The sequence below is a fragment of the Arvicola amphibius genome, chromosome 7 (genome assembly GCF_903992535.2).
Source record: "Arvicola amphibius chromosome 7, mArvAmp1.2, whole genome shotgun sequence".
Lineage (NCBI taxonomy): Eukaryota > Metazoa > Chordata > Mammalia > Rodentia > Cricetidae > Arvicola > Arvicola amphibius.
In genome coordinates this window covers 66115267-66127877 of record NC_052053.1, presented here as the reverse complement: position 1 = coordinate 66127877, position 12611 = coordinate 66115267, and the positions used below count along the sequence as shown (strand labels likewise).

At 39.3% G+C, this 12611-nt stretch overlaps 1 pseudogene; it reads right to left on the bottom strand.

The window, feature by feature from the left end:
- Positions 1 to 2411: 2411 nt before the first annotated feature.
- On the bottom strand, positions 2412 to 3655 carry LOC119819832 (annotated as a pseudogene).
- Between the last annotated feature and the right edge of the window lie 8956 nt (positions 3656 to 12611).

Genomic DNA, 12611 nt, shown 5'->3' with positions numbered 1-12611 from the left:
TAGAATATTTTTCAGATATTATTCTCAGCATGTTTCATCATGGGCTTATCTGATATTTTTATTGTGTTAACAAAAATTTGGGAAAGAATATTACATAAATAAATGTGCGTCTCTTGTACTATATTGGAGAATTTGGTCTTTGGTTGCTTCAGAGATAGTTTGTGTCATTGGGTTTTTCTTTTCCATGCATTTCCTAAAGAAAGTCACTAAGCAAATTATTTGTAAAGGATAGGAACTCATGGTAAATCCACCTATTACATATAATTATATCCTACTTGATAAGTAAATTCTTATTCGTAAGTCTTTTATCAGTTATCTGTTTACTTATATCTGATGGACACATGAAGATTCACTTAATGGGTCCTGTTATAATGGCAGTACCAGCTTGTACATTTGTGGTGTGGTTAGAATTGAGCCTATAAATTTGGGATCCTTGAGAAGATAATAAGAAGGTGAACTCCCAAAAAAAGATATAGTAATCCTCCTGGATATGGGAAGTAGACACGATCGCCAGGCAAAATTGGGAACTTGAGGGTTGGGCAAGACTGGGCCAAGGGAAGATGGGGAGAGAAAAATGTGAAGGGGAGAACGGGGGGAGCTCGGAGGAATGGGATGCTTGGGATATAGGAAGGGTGGATATGGGAGCAGGGAAGCATATATCTTAATTTAAGGAGCTACCTGAGGGTTGTCAAGAGACTTGACCCTAGAGGGGTTCCCAGGTTTCCAGGGAGATGCCCCCAGTTAGTTCCTTGGGCAGCTGAGGAAAGGGAGCCTGAAAAGGCCAGTTCCTATAGCCATACTGATGAATTTCTTGCATATCACCATAGAACCTCCACCTGACGATAGATGAAGAAAATGACAGAGCCCCACATTGGAGCACCGGACTGAGCTCCCAAGGTCCTGATGAGGAGCAGAAGGAGGGAGAACATGAGAAAGAAAGTCAGGACCGTGAGGGAACCTCCAGCTGGCGACAGATGGGGAAGGTGACTGCGCCCCACATTGGAGCACTGGACTGAGCTCCCAAGGTCCTGATGAGGAGCAGAAGGAGCGAGAACATGAGGGAGAAAGTCAGGAACGTGAGGGGTGCGTTCACTCATGGAGACGGTGGGACAGAACTAAAGGGAGATCACCAACTCCAGTTGGAATGGGACTGATGGATCATGCGACCAAACCCGTCTCTCTGAATGTGGCCAACAGCGGGGGCTGACTGAGAAGCAAAGGACATTGGCGCTGGGCTCTGATTCTTCTGCATGGACTGGCTCTGTGGGAGCCTTCTCAGCTTGGTCGATCACCTTCCTGGACCTGGGGGGAGTTGGGAGGACCTTGGACTTAGCATAGAGTGGGGAACCCTGATGGCTCCTTGGCCTTGAGAGGGAGGGAGGGGAGGTATGGGTGGAGGGAAGGGGAGGGAAGGGGGAGAAGGAGGGGCGGGAAGGGGGAGGAGGAGCGGAGGGAGGGGGAGGAGGAGGGAAGGAGATGGAAATTTTTAAATATAAAAAAAATAAACCATGAGAATGGAAAAAAAAAAGAATTCCATGAACATAATACAAGCTACAGTCATCAGGAAAAAAAGGGCTTTCATATAGAAAAATCTACTCCACCAGGTTGTTCTTTAAGAATGAATGCAGGGACATTTTCTTGAGTAATTATTGATGAGGGAAGGTTTAGACACATAGGGTAGTGCCATCTTTGGGAAGTTGTTCCTGGTTTGTATAAGCAAGCATGCTGAACAACCAGGGAGTGCAGGCCAATAAATAGGGTTCTTTATGGTTTTCTATTCAGTTCCCACCTTCAGGTTCCTGCTCTGATTTCAAGTATACCTACACTCACATTAAGTCTCAACAGTGGATGAGAAAATGAAATATTTTGTTTTTAATTATGTGTGTATGTTTCTGTGTGAGTAGTGTAGTGTGCATCAGGACAAATAGAGACAATGGGTTCTCCAGACTTAAGGTAGGTATGACTTAAACATTGTGGGTGCCAGAAATTAAAACTGTTTCTCTGAAAGAAAAGTATGCTCTCTGAATGTCTGAGCTGCTTTCTGAGTGCACTTATGAGCAGTGGCCACCTTACCTTTTATGTGTGCTGCATCTCAGTTCTCAACAGTTGAAATATCAAACCAATCTGCATGAGCACGGAGGGCCTTGTATCAGAACAGCCAGGCATCAAGAGGACAAGATAACCACTTACCCTGTGCAACTTAAGAAGGTCATCTTAGGAAAAGTAAAATTGGGGAAGTGTGATTATGGTTTGAACAGTGTAGAGTAAGAAGATTAATCAATTAGTTGGGAAGGATTATCCCTAATAATGAGTTATATGGAAGTTGACCAAAGTTAATAACACATCCTGTTTTCATATACAGAGAAAATCATTTTTAAAGTTAGACAGACCCCCAAACAATAACTATTCATTTAGCCTGAGGAATCACTGCTTATAAGTCTGATTGGAAAGCTAATTTTTACCAAGATGTAAATGCATGAAATGGGACCTGTCAAATGATGGGGGAGAGTTATAACCAATAAGAGGCTGAAACTATGGGCCAGGCAGTGTTTTAAAAGAATACAGCTTCCGTATAATTATTTTGGGTAAAGCTAGCCGGGTGGCGGGACACAGCCCGCCGCTTCCTTCTACAGTCAAAAGCAATAATCAATTCTATCCTTTTATGGGACCTTCTTGGTGTAGAAGGAAACTATGGATATTTCAGTTTCCAGGGTGTTGTGTGAAAATGACTTCAGATTAGGGAAGCTGTGGTTTCTCTATCACAGGTGCAAAAACAAAGAGGACAATTTTCAGCTCTGTATACATAATATCTGTATACATAATAAAATGTGTAAATATGTATGCATATGTATATGTGTGTGTATGTAAAACATATAAAGTTATATGTCATTCTAGCTAATAACAAGAAGCAGATTGTTAGCTTACAGGACTTGTAGGAAAAGCTATTTGGTATGGTATTTGAACAAATAGGAAGTTTAGTAGACTATGACAGTGAAGAGATGTCTCTAGAGATTTTTTTTCTTCTTTGTGTTTGGAAGAAGAAAACACAGATTCTAATTTTCAAACATATTCTCATGCAGCACAGTCTAGAACTTCTTATCTTATTAAGCAAGCACATATTGCTCTTGGGAGAATCTGTTGGTCCCAACGCCCCCTGCTGGTCATGAGTGTCTCCACATGGAGGTTTTTGTGCAGGCTCACACTGGAGTTCTCTCACTGTGCTTTCGGCACAGAAATACATGGCTGTGTCCTCAGTTTGCAGACTGTTCAGTTTTAAGAAAACTTGGCTCTTGGACATATCCCTGGTGATGGTGATTCAGGACTGGAGAGCTGAATTATACTCTGTGCCTTCACCACTCCATATTGCTCCTATCAACTCCAGACCTTTTCCTGGAGGCTGGCAGACCCTGTGTACATCATTGCTCCTTAATGATAATCCAGAGACAGTGCAGGTGAGCGACAGACTCTATGATGGCTGCACTAGACCAGGTCCTGACTCCTTCAGCTGTATCTGGGACAGGGCACCTAGGGACAAGCAACAACAAAATCATTCATATTACCCATGGATGAAAAACCTGGGTCCCTTTCCTGAAACCCTGAAGCACTTACAGCTTGGAAATGTCACCAGGCAGAGGAGCAGCACCAGGAGAGCCATGATGTGTTGGAGGCTCTAGTCAGAAGGAGATGTGGCCTCTCAGGTTGGCCATGGATTTCATTCTAAGCTTGAAGACTGCTTTGCATTGGGGGAGGTTCCAGAGAGCATAAAAGGAAGCACAAGCAATGTTTCCAATTTTTCCTCCAAGAAACTGAGATTTGCTTTGTTTGTTTTAGATACTTGATATTGAACCTTAGGAACATTTCCGTAATGCTGTCTGGATTTAATTCCAGAGAAACAGGAAATATTAAGAGTCATACTGTGCAGTCCTTCAAAGCAAATCATGCAAGTGTATACTTTAATTATGTCCATATTCATTCAGTGAATGCAGAGGAGAATACCAGGTTCTCAATATATATATATATATGTATGTCTATAACTTCTAGGAGAGAATTTAATGGTATTTGTACTTTTGATGATCAGAAATCCTGTTTAAGGAACTACTTAAATATTTTTCTCTTGGTGTCTGTGGAGTTGTCTCATTCTTATAACTTCTCAGGAAATAACTTGTGAGGAAGCAGCTCACACACATTTCATACATGTGATTTTACATGTTTATCTGTAAGGAAATCTGTGGGACTGATTTGGGTCCCTTCTTATTAGGTTCAGATTTCACTTTCTCACTTAGGAACATCCTACCTGGAAACTAGTTTTCATTCCTCTTGCTTTATTTCAATCTATATGTACTTTTATATTTTTCTCCATCACTCTCCACAGTTTGTATTCATTCACAGTTTCCTAAATATGATTGTTCTTTTGGTAAGTTATGGGAAGTGCAGCTACTCATAACCCTCATAAAAAGCAACAACATGCAGCCAGGTTTGAGGGTTATGTTCACTGAAGTAATAACAAGACAGAGAACATTAAGTGATGACAAGAAGTGGACTTGAAGGCAGATATGAACATGGGGAATGCTGTGACTTGAATGATAGTCAAAGCATAGAAAAGAAGAGTTTCTAGTGTCTTTTCCTGTGACTTGCTAAGGCAAATCACCAGGAAGAAGAAGTGCAGAGCTGGAACCAACCTGCTCTTTCAAGACTCAGGAAATGTCTAACTTGGCATTTGAGATTTCACAATTTGTGTCCATTATTTTTTTATGCATAGTCTTTTCAGTTTTTACTGTGAGTTGCAATGGTAAAAACTGCTCTTCACTTTAAGGAGACAGCCATCCTAGTAAAACATTGATCATCATGTACAGTATGAGATCAATGTTCCCTGTATTTTTGAATGCCTCAGTGTTATAAAAATATTTTTCAAACATTATGGTTAGTATGTTTTGTCTTGGTTTTTTTATATTTTCATTTTCTTTACAATAACCTGGAAAGTAGTATCTCAGAAATAAATGCATATTTCTTATAATATATTGGGAACTAGGTTTAAATCTACTTATTCAAATATTTTATTTGTTCTTAGTTACTTCACAGATATTGTCTAAGTTAGGTTTCCATTTCTGTGAAAAGACACCACGACCACTACTGTTATAAGGAAGCTGTATAATTCAGGAGGCTTTCCTGCAGCTCCAGAAGTTCAGACATTCTAAATCATGGCAGGAAGAATGGCAGCGTGCACGACATCATGGTGCTGAAGGAATAGCTGAAAGTCCAACATCTTCCAAGGAACAAGCAGTCAACTGACAGACTGGGCAGCATCCTGAGCATAGGAAACCTTAAAGCCTACCCTCCACAGTGACACATTTCCTCCAACCAGGCCATGCCCAGTCTACCAATGCCACACATCTTAAAAGAGTCACTGCCTTTCATATTATTTTGGCAAATTTCATTCAAACTCCCACAGAGACTGTGTCCATATTCCATTCTCTCTTACTCCTTGGGTTTCTCTTTATCCATGAGACTTTCAAGAAGGAAGTCACTGGGAAAACGGCATTTGCAAAGAGAATTTATTCATGGTAAAGTCACACATTATTTATTATTATCTTCTATTTGAGAGGTGTATCCTTATTCTTAAGGGTTTATTCAATCATTTGTTTAATTATATAAAGTGGATAGATGGATACTCACTTAATGGGTCATGTAGAATTAACAGTAACAGCCTATCCACTTGTGTGGTGGTCAGAATCTTTTTACATTATATAAACTAGGGGTATCCCACATCAGAGCTCTGGCTGAGCTCCCAAGGTCCCATTGAAGAACAGAAGGATGGAGAATATGAGCAAGTAAGTCAGGACCACGAGGGGTTGGTCCGTCCAATGAGACAATGTGCCTGAGCTAAGGGGAGCTTACCAAATCCAGCTGGACTGGGACTAAATGAGCATGGGATCAAACTGGCCCCTCTGAATGTGGCTGGCAATTGGGGAAGACTGAGAAGCCAATGATATTGGCAATGGGATTTGTCTTTACTGCATATACTGGCTTTTTACGATCCTATTCTATTTGGATGCATAACTTCCTAAGCCTGGATGTAGTGGAGAGGGCATTGAATTTCCCACAGGGCAGGGTACCTTGCCCTCACTCCGAAATGGAGGGACAGGGGGTGTGTGTTGGGGAGCAGGAGGGAAGTGGAGGGAAGGAAGTGGAAATTTTGATTGGTATTATTTATAAAGTAATAAAAAACAAATAAACTAGGGTCATCATGGAAAAAGGAACCTTAGTTGCAAAAAATACACAGATTAGTATGCAGACAAGACTGTAATGTCATTTTCTTGATTAATAACTGATGTAGGAGGGCCAAGACAGATGTAGACATTGCCATCCATGGGCAGGTGGTATTTGTGCATTGTATAAGGAAGCAGGCTGCACAACGATGGAGAAAAAAGTCTATGAATTGAGTTTATTTGTGATCTCTGATTCAGTTCCCAATTTCAGGTTTCTGTCTTGATTTCAGATCGTAATTATCTGCCATAGTGGACTGTAATATTTAAGATTACACAAATCCTTTCCTTTTCATGTTACTGACCACATCAATAGGTAACAGACTCATTTTTCAGATGAGAGAATATGGGTGGGGATGGTGACTGTATGCACAACTGCAACCATAGTCACACATACAGTTACACTTTTAGGTACAGCCACACTCCAAAACACACACATTCACACTCACACAGAATCACACTTACAGACACAGTTACAAATATAATTACACTCCAACAGTCACATTTGCTGATGCAATCACACATCCAAACACACACAGAGATACAGACACATACACTCACATGCACATACACACATATGCATGCACACACACACACACACCACCACCACCACCACCACCTCCACCACCTCCACCACCACCACATTCACATGTAGAAATATTTATTTATAAACAGAGGTGCTGATTTTCTTTCTTCCTGTCTTTTTCACAGGGCCATTCTTGTTGGCTTTGTCTCACTATGCAGACCAAGGTGATATTGAACCATGAGAGATTCTCTTGCTACTGTCTCCCTGGTGACTGAATCAAAGGTGTGCGCCTTCACTCCCAACCATCTCATAAAGTGTTCTTAAAACTTTGAAATAATTTTTCCATATAATAAATTCTGACCATTATTTTCTTGCCTCGTCCCTTTCCATGTCTTTCCAATTTCACAACTTACCCAGCTCCACAACAGGCTTAGTTTTACAGCTAATTTTGGGCCCAGACTCATGGCTTTCATTTTTATAGTGATAATCAATGGTTTGAAAATCTAGAATTGAAAATACTTTTCCTTTAAAAAATTAGTATATGATGTATATTCTAGTTTTATAGTTTACAATATTTTTATTAATATTTCAATGAATACTGCTACAATTCAGGGCTGAGGAGATGGCTAATAGTCAGGTGCCTGCCTCACAGAATGACTGTTTCACTGTGATTTTCAGCACTTAACTCTGAAGCTGGTGGTGATGATTTATCCTTATATTCTCAGAACTGGTGAGGTATTGAAAGGAGCTTCTCTGGATCTTGATATCCAACCATTCTATCTGACCCTCCTGAACTTCAGGTTTAGTGTGAGACCCACAAAACATAAGGTAGAAGTCAACTGAGGAATACACTCAGAATCAACTTGTGGCCTCTACACCCCTGTGCAAACATACACTGTGATAATGAGTGTTTCCATTCATTAGAACATTTCTCTTTTAATGTGTTGAGTTCAAGTTTATAGTTATTTAGAAGCAAGTTATAGATGATGCAGACCTAGGTAGAGCTGATTGTTATGGGAAGTAAGAGCAGAATTCCACTGACTCACTGTATACTTATTCCCACTCCAAAACTTTCATCTGCCCTTCCTACTCTAGGAACTACCATTCCTTCTCTAGTCAGTAATAAGATTGCTTGTTTTAAGTGTATTAATGTGAGAACTGATATTTTTCTGTATATAATTCTGATATTTTCTTTGTAGTTTTAACATCATTCTTGAACTTCATACCTTGTAGATGGAATGCAAGTTCTATAACTCAGAGCTAGCCTAGCCCTCCAATTCTTTAAAATATCATATTTTCCATCAGAAATAATGTTTTGATTACAACATTCAAAAACAAACACCAGCCTCTCCAAGTTCTGCTTGATACCCAACACTTATGACTACATGTAACACAACAGAAAAAAAGTATAGGATCAGTATTTTGAGCATCAATGTCTAAAATGTAGAGTAAGAAAAACAAATAAAACTAAAGAAATAAAATGAGGCCAGGGGAAAGAAACTTCCTTTCCAGCTTGTGGCTCTCATCCAGAATCTAGAGTACATTAAATAATGAAATCATCATGAACTGTAAAGTTTCATAGAACATGCATGAATCTCCCTATCTATATTTAACACCACAAACTTAAATGAACTCGTAAAAAATAAGAATGTACTGTGCACATGAACAACACATTGTCTGCACCACACTGAACTGAGAAAGGCAGGGGCTACTGAGTTGTGCTCTCCATCACTGGTGTTCTGATTATCACTTTACAGCTTAAGCAGAAAGTGGATCTGGGTTTTGTTTACAGCCTTCATAATGGAAAGGGAGGCCCTGACTGACTGTGAAGTCAATCCCCTAAGTCTCCCAGGGCACCTGACACCTGAGCTGGGCACTGGGATCAGAGAATGCTGTGGTAACCTCAGTAATGCAAACTATTAACATAGTATGAGAAAATGTGCCTCTCTTAAGCAAACACAAACTCCCAGACATAGACACAGACAGACAGACATAACAACAGAGAAAATCCTATACAAAGACATATATACTAGAGCAAACATATATGTAAGTCAATATATTATTTGAATATCATTCTTTCTACTTAAATATCACATTCACTCACAATATAGATTCATAATATTGATACATCCATTACCCTCTCTCTCTTGCATCCTAATCTAGATGACCGTCTGTTCTCTGAGCTATGTATTGTCTTGTGGACTGAAATCTCAGAGAAGTGATTGAAATGAGTTGTTCTTGAGAAGAAAAATGAGACAGTACTTTTCATGAGAAAAGGTGTTCTAACCTTCAACAGTAAATAGTGATGATTCAAACACAGCATTTATTATTCAAAATGAGAAATTAATACTTGAAATATTTCTTTTGAAACAAAACAGTATTTATACTACACAAGAACACTTCCATCAAATTAACTCCCAACACTAGATGAGTAATTCTTTTAATAAATACTTTTGTTGCTTTTTCAAGGCAGGGTTTCTCTGTGTAATAGTCCTAGGTGTCCTGAAACTGGCTCTGCAGACCAGGCTGGCCTCAAACTCAAATGATCAGCCACCTCTGCCTTCTGAGTGCTGAAATTAAAGATGTGCACCACCACCACCATGAAAATACATTATTCTGAGTTATGGATATGTGATTATGTGTGGATGATGTAGTGATCATGGAGATAAACAGAGGTCACAGGGTCCTCTGGACTCACATGGGGTTATAAACTGAATCTAGGGTTTACAATCTCTTCTTTCTTTAGTTTATTCTAGATCTGATGGTGATCATCACAGAATCAGTCCTCCCTTCTATGATAGTTTTCATTTTGTTCATGTCTGAGTACACCCTAAAATTTAAAAGGCAACTAAAATGGGGCAGTGGAAATAAATCTGTAGATCAGGTTCTTGCTGAAGCAGAACTTTTGATTGGGATCTTTTTTTTTTTTTTGGTTTTTCGAGACAGGGTTTCTCTGTGGCTTTGGAGCCTGTCCTGGAACTAGCTCTTGTAGACCAGGCTGGCCTCGAACTCATAGAGATCCGCCTGCCTTTGCCTCCCGAGTGCTGGGATTAAAGGCGTGCGCCACAGCCTCCCGGCTTGATTGGGATCTTAACTAGGAGCTCAAGACTTCAAGGCTACAAGAAAAGCTGTGCAGTAGCCAACAAGTTTTCTCATTTATGGTATATGGAGACAGCCTAATCACCTTACTCACTGATCAACCAGTCTAGCCATTTGGAATATCCAGGCCATGGTGTAGTGTTGTAGGACGAGTGGGCTGCATCCTGCCACCCGACTAGCATAACCCCCAAAATAATTACATGGAAATTGTATTAATTAAATTACTGCCTGGCCCATTACATCTATCCTTTTCTTGTCTAAATCTTACATCTTGATTTAACCCATTTTTAATAATGTGTATTTCACCACGAGATTGTGGCTTACTGGGAAAGATTCAGCATGTCTGACGTGGAGGCTGGCACCATGGCTGCAATCTCTCTGCCTGCCTTCTTCCCAGAATCCTGTTCTGTCTACTCTGCCCACCTAATTTCTGCCCTATCAAAAGGCCAGTGCAGTATCTTTATTTAACCAATGAAAGTAACACATAGACAGGAAGACCCCCCTACACCAGTGTATATATATGTCGAGAATAGGCAGAGTCAGTGAGACTCCATGTAGCTGCCAGAGGAGAAAGATGTGAGCCACCAGCTGAAATCTTGAAATTTTTCCAGTAGAAATAGTTCAACCAAAGATATAAGAGGTAACTATCAATATGCTTAAGTGATTGGCCAAGCAGTGATTTAAATAATGTAGCTTTTGTGTGATTATTTTGGGAGGCTGGGAGGCTGGGAAATGAATGAAACAGCCTCCAGTAACAAGGCCATTTGACATAACTTGTCTTTAACATAAGGTGCAGATTGACAGATGAATGAGTTACATATCAAAATGTACAGAAATACACACATACACAGGGGTGGAGTTAGAGGGAGAGAAAGAGAGAGGAAGAAAAACAGTATAGCAAATACATATATAAATACAATTTTATGAAGTAAAAATGAATAAAATAAATAAAAGAACACTCATCAAACATAAACATTTCAATACATGAACTTCAAAGTGGCTTAAAATTGTATGATGTAATATTGATGGGAACCTCAGGAGAGAAATAAATGTTTTTACTTACAAGACAACTTTTGTAATGTACATCAAGATATACATTAGTAAGCAGAGATGGGTAGTATGCTGAAAATACCTCAGTAAATTTTAAAATTCTGGCTAATTTAGCTTCAGTTCCTGTCATGCCACCTCCTGTGGAGTGTGTGTGGTCACTCATGTAAGATATGGCACAATCTTCAAGGAAGAGTACCTGCAGAGAAGGTGTGTGTGTGCTGTCCTTCCAGCATTGGAGTCCTTGAATTTTGGCATTACCTACTTATGTTTTAAGGAATTCAGTCTAATTTCTTCCGGAAAGAAAGATAGTAAATTTATGTTTCCAGAGTCTACTGATGAGCCATTGCCCTTTACAGGAGTATATGATGCTAAAGGAAGATGATGGGTTAACATTTAAGAGAAAAAAATTACAGGTTTAACGTGGTGCTTAGTAAATAAAGAACAAAATACAAACTTAATTAAAGAATTGAGACAGATTCAGCAAAGATGGGATAAGTATAAGAAGAGAGAGATAAATGCCTGGAACATCTTGAGATTGGTTTTGGGAAAGGTTTGAAATGGATTTAAAATCATGGAGGAGAAGAAAAGAAATTCTTCTCCATATATTGCAGAAATATAAAAAGACTAGAGACTATTTGACTATTATCCCTGACTGCTTGCCCTTAGCTCAAAATGGAATGAATTCATAACCTAGATAAAGTTTCACATCAAAACAAATGCCAAGCCATGACAAGCATGTCCAATCACAGACTCATACCAGGGACATCTATCTGATGAAAATATATTCTCGTGTATCTGATATAATGATTCTAAGAATAATCTGTATCACATGAAAAACAATATATTCTGTTAAGCATTTTTTTTCTGTATATATGATGAGCCTCATGCCTAGTAAAGATGCATTCAGATGCAATTCCTTTGAGTCTTGTGTCTGTCATCCACGGACTCCTTACCCACCAACTCCTGAGACCCTGTCCCATCAATCCTAGCGCCCTGGCTGAGCTGGTTCATTGCAAGTCCCCACTTTCACTCAAGGAAAAGCTACATGCTAATGGCACATAGTATAAGGACTATGGGAATGTGAGAGGTAGAAACATCATTCATTGAGGGAGTCTTTATGGGAATATGTGGAGCTCAGGCTTTCAGACAGAGAATCCAGGTGGAGAGAGAGTGTAACTGTGGTATCAGGAAATAAACATGGAAGTACAAAAAATATCTGTTCCAAATGAAAATTCCACTCCATTTACACACAACTCATCTATTGATGATCACATGGCATTTGTTTCTAATTCTCTGCAGATCCTACACATTATTAACCAATGTCTAGCATAACCATGTTTCCATTGAAAGGTGTAGTGGCATTTCATTTGCACTTTAATAACCATACCTTACCTGAAGATCACTTACTCGATGCATTTTAATGTCTCTGAAAATTCATAAATTGGATTTAGAATGGAATTCGGGTTCATAGTGATCAGAAATCATACTTATGAAAACTTAGAATTTATTCTTTTGGTGTCAGTAGAGTCATCTTATTCTTGTTTCTAATCTAGAAGGTAACTTGTGATTACTAACATTTAGTATGTGTGATCTCATGTGTTCATTGGGGAAAAAAACAAGTGACTGATTTGGATCTTATTAGGCTCAGACAATTTACTTTCCTAATTAGGAAC